This window comes from Papaver somniferum, unplaced genomic scaffold (genome assembly GCF_003573695.1).
Source record: "Papaver somniferum cultivar HN1 unplaced genomic scaffold, ASM357369v1 unplaced-scaffold_115, whole genome shotgun sequence".
Taxonomy (NCBI): Eukaryota; Viridiplantae; Streptophyta; class Magnoliopsida; order Ranunculales; family Papaveraceae; genus Papaver; species Papaver somniferum.
The window spans coordinates 4,270,678-4,275,899 of NW_020620492.1; positions in this window are offsets into that span (position 1 = coordinate 4,270,678).

Consider the following 5,222-nt stretch of genomic DNA (forward strand, 5'->3'; position numbering starts at 1 on the left):
ATCGAAAACAGATGAGTAAACGGGAGGAGGTGGTAACCTGTAACGCCTGGAATTGATGTTCCATAAAACAAAGCGTTTCACCATTACTCCCTGTATTCACTAACCGCCTCATCCTTATGACACTGTCTTATAACGGGCATAGTGTACGCCGCACGCTGTAAACCGCCAAACCAATACCCAATGAGCATCCCCCAGTTTGTGACATGTGTTGATGTCTCGAGTGTTTTCGTGGAAAACATGTAGCATGTTGTTGTTCGGCAAGTTGAGCTTGGGAGACTTGTCGGCTTGATGTTGACCTTCGACGGTCGAGATTTTGCATCTTGAGAGGAAGGGTAGCCGTTGATTATTGCAACCCTTCGTTTGGTAGCCAATGGCATGAAAGCATGGCTGGTACGGCTTTAATATGGCCTAGTTTAGGCACGGCCAAAAGTTAGGTTTTGGCTTTGTTTGGGCGCGACCAAACTAGGGCTTGGCGTCGGGCTAAAGGTTGCCATGCGTTAGCTGGTAACCTTGGACGGCTAAGATCTGCATCTTAGATGGAAAAGTGGTCGTTGATCTTCGCAATCCTTTTTTTGGTAGCCGCATAGAGAAGGCCGGCATTGTATCGCGCGGCATGGTGGTTGGCATGTCAATGGCACATGTGGCATGGCTGGCATGCCTTGGCGCGGTTTGGGCGTGACCAAAACTAGGATTTTGGGAAAAAGGTTACCATGCGTTAGTTGACGACCTTGGATGGCTAAGATTTGCATCTTAGATGGAAGGATGGACGTTGATCGTCCCAAGCCTTTTTTTTGGTAACCACATAGGGAAGGCCGGCATGGTATGGCGTGGCAAGGTGGCTGACATGCCATTGACACATGTGGCATGGCCGGCATGCCTTGGCGCGGTTTGGGCGTGACCAAAACTAGGGTTTTGCCGTTGGGCCAAAGGTTACCATGTGTTGTTTGGTGACCCTGGACGGCTGAGATTTGCATCTAAGATGGAAGGGTGGACGTTAATTGTCGCACGCCTTCGTTTTGGCAGCCGTGAAGGGAAGGCCGGCATGGCATGGCTTAGGCGCGGTAAAGTGGATGGCGCAGCATGCCATTGGAACATGTGGCATGGTCGGCATGCCTTGGCGTGGTTTAGGCGCGGCCAAACTAGGGTTTTGGCGTTGGGCCAAGGGTTACCATGTGTTGGTTGGTGACCTTGGACGGCTGAGGTTTGCATCTAAGATGGAAGGGTGGCCGTTGATTGTTGCACGCCTTTTTTTTGGTAACCGTGAAGGGAAGGCCGGCATGGCATGGCTTAGGCGCGGCAAGGTGGATGGCGCGGCATGCCATTGGCACATGTGGCATGGTCGGCATGCCTTGGAGTGGTTTAGGCGCGGCCAAACTAGGGTTTTGGCGTTGGGCCAAAGGTTACCATGCGTTGGCTGGCGACCTTGGACGGCTAAGATATGCATCTAAGATGGAGGGGTGATCGTTGTTTGTCGCACGCCTTCGTTTTGGCAGCCTTGAAGGGAAGGCTGGCATGGCATGGCTTAGGCGCGACAAGGTGGATGGCGCGGCATGCCATTGGCACATGTGGCATGGTCGGCATTCCTTGGCGTGGTTTAGGCGCGACCAAACTAGGGTTTTTGCGTTGGGCCAAAAGTTACCATGTGTTGGTTGGTAACCTTGGACGGCTGAGATCTGCGTGGACGTTGATTGTCGCACGCCTTCGTTTTGGAGGTCGTGAAGGGAAGGCCGGCATGGCATGGCTTAGGCACGGTAAGGTGGATGGCGTGGTATGCCATTGGAACATGTGGCATGGTCGGCATGCCTTGGTGTGGTTTAGGCACGTCCAAACTAGGGTTTTGGCGTTGGGCTAAAGGTTACCATGTGTTGGTTGGTGACCTTGGACGGCTGAGATTTGCATCTAATATGGAATGGTGGCTGTTGATTGTCGCACGCCTTCATTTTGGCAGCCATGAAGGGAAGGCCGGCATGGCATGGCTTAGGCGTGGCAAGGTGGATGGCGCGGCATGCCATTGGCACATGTGACATGGTCGGAATGCCTTGGCGTGGTTTAGGCGCGGCCGAACTAGGTTTTTGGTGTTGGTCCAAAGGTTACCATGCGTTGGATGGCGACCTTGGACGGCTAAGATCTGCATCTCAGATGGAAAGGTGGTCGTTGATTGTTGCAACCCTTCGTTTTGGCAGCCAGCGGCATGTAGCGGGGCCGGCATGGCTTTGGCATGGAATCGTGGCTGGCATGGTTTTCCATTGGCACGGTGGCGCGACTAGCATGGATGGCATGCCTTGTCGAGGAGGTGTGGCTGGCACGGCATGTCATTGGCACATGTGGTGTGACTGGCATAGTTGGCACGCTTTGGCGCGGAGACATGGCTTGCATGGTTTTCCATTGGCACGGTGGTGTGGCTGGCATGGTTGGCATGTATTGGCACGGAGACGTGGCTGGCATGGTTTGCCATTGGCACGATGGTGCGGCTGGCATGGTTGACATTCCTTGGCGCGGAGATGTGGCTGGCACGGCTTGCTATTGACATGGTGGTGCGACTGGCATGGTTGGCATGCTTTGGCGCGAAGACATGGCTGGCATGGTTTTCCATTGGCACGGTGGTGCGGCTGGCATGGTTGGCATGACTTGGCGCGGAGATGTGGCTGGCATGCTTTGGCGTAGAGACGTGGCTGACATGGTTTTCCATTGGCACGGTGGTGTGGCTGGCATGGTTGGCATTCCTTGGCGCGGAGACGTGGATGGCATGGTTTTCCATTGGCACGGTAGTGTAAGAATTTAGGGTTTGGTGTACGAAGTTGATGTCGGTCAATACTAAGGGTTCTACCTTGGAACATGACACATATATATGTAAAAAAAAAGGTAACCTGGTAATTATTACGTAGGCGTGTTGAATGATTCAATAAATGCGCTAGTGGTCCTAGTGACGTCATGTCAGATGTAAGGTTTTACGATTCTAACCCTAAGCTAAAAACCACCATCAACAGTAGGAAAATCAGATCTTTGCAATTCCTTGAGCATCGATAAGAAAACTATTTTTACGAGGTACTTTCACTTGATGCAAACAAAAATATCGATTACGAAGAAATAAAGAAAGCTTATAGAAGAATGGCTCTTCAATGTCATCCGGTTATTTCTCCCGACCCTTCAAGAAAGAAACTCAAAGATTTGTCGAGCTTTGTAAAGCCTATGAGACGCTTCCTTATCACGTTTCTCTTTATAATTACGTCCTCTCCACTTGGGTTATCATCAGCACGCTTTGCCAGTGATATATCACAAGAGGAGTAGGCAGGCTTCTCCAATGGTTATTTTCCAACGTTACCCAAACCAAACTGATATGTCATTTTCAGTTTCTGTAGTAAGGAAAGCATATTTTAATTAAGGGGAAATGAATAGGCTTCCTAACAAGGGTCAAGGGTCAGGATCATCCATTATAAAATATCTAGTGGTTGATCACTCTCCATCAACAACATCAGTGTTAGAATACGAGCATCCAACTCAAAACCAATTGGCAATGAGTGGAGAGGCCCATAGAGTTATAAACCGCAGGATCTTAGATTCTCCAGACAATGTGGGGCTAATAATCTCAACACGCCCCCTCACGTGTAGCCTTGTTGGGTCTAACACGTGGATAATAAATCGGGTGACGCGGCGTAAAGGTGCGGTCAAATGACTCGACACAAATAGCCTTCTCTGATACCATGTTAGAATACGAGCATCCAACTCAAAACAAATTGGCAATGAGTGGAGAGGATCATAGAGTTATAAACCACAGGATCTTAGATTGTCCAGACAATGTGGGACTAATAATCTCAACAATCAGTTGCAGACAAGATTTGTTCATTAATGCTAGTATATCAATGCTGCCTGATTTTTCTGATAAGAATCATTTCTGCTGTAGCCATTAAGCTTCATTTATTCTAAAAACCCAACCCTAGTAAATGCCCCTTCTTTAATGTTTTGTATATCCATGCTTCTTCGTATCTCATCTTCAACAACTCATAATTAGCCAACAGCCAGAATGTCTTCTCTACCTTTCAAAAGAAAGATCTCTTTTTCCCCTTCATCACCTGTTGTTTCTTCAACTGATCAACAAGCCTCCTCAGTGTGTAGCACCAAATCACTTGGTAGCTACACTCATTGTTTTTATGTTTCACATGAATTTGAGACTACTAAACAGGAAGTATTCAAATCTTTCCCTCACCAAAAACCACATTTCAAACCTCTCGAAAAGTAATCTCCTACTATTCGTGATGCAATTAAGGTAGCCTTCGAGTTGGATTTTCTTCATCTAGTTTTTTGTTGATCAGAAAGGAGAAGTTTATTAAGAGTAGCAGAATGTCCCAGTTGTAAATTGTGTTTGTGAAATTTAAGTGTACCCTATCTCCGAAAGCATCTGCCCATCTGAGTATAAGAGTTTTTTCATCAATAAATAACTCTTCATCAGTTTTGTAAGAATGGTTTTCTTCAAACATTCTGTTATTGCGCTCAATCCAAAGAACCCAAACTATTGCTGCTGGAATGTGTTTCCAAACCAATTTTTCATTGCCAGAAATCTGATAGTTGGACCACGTTCTAGCCAGGCTTTGCATAGAATCTGGAAAATCCCAAAACCAATTTTCATTAGGTGTTAAGGAAGACCAAACCTTGTGTGCGACTTTACAATGATTGAAGATGTGATCTTGAGATTCAGAGCTTTCTTCATAGAGACTGCATGAGCTGTAAATGTCAATCCCTTTACACAGCAACATATCTTGAGAATTCAACTTTCCATGCACAACACCCCATAACAAGAAGTTTGCATTGGATGGAATTCTAGAAGACCAAACAAAATTATATGGAAAATTATCAATTCTAGCACCACTGTTCAACTTAGCATATAAAGTTTTTATTGAAAAGGCTCCATCATGACTTAAGGACCATCTTCTATTATCTGGAAGAGTATCGAAAGTTGGAGGTGGAAAGCCTATAATGTTTAGAAGAGCAGCAAAAGAGTTTGCTTCATCATTCGATAAAGTTCTTTTATAGTCAAACTTCCATGAGCCATCTTTTGTGACATGCTGTGCTATGTTTGCAGACTTCGATTTGTCAATCTTGTACAAATTTTTGAAACAATCCATAAGACAAACCTCTCCCCTCCATCTATCATGCTAGAAGGAGATAAGAGTGCCAGAGCGCACAGCTAGGGAATAATTTGAAGTAATAAGAGAGCATGTAGCAAT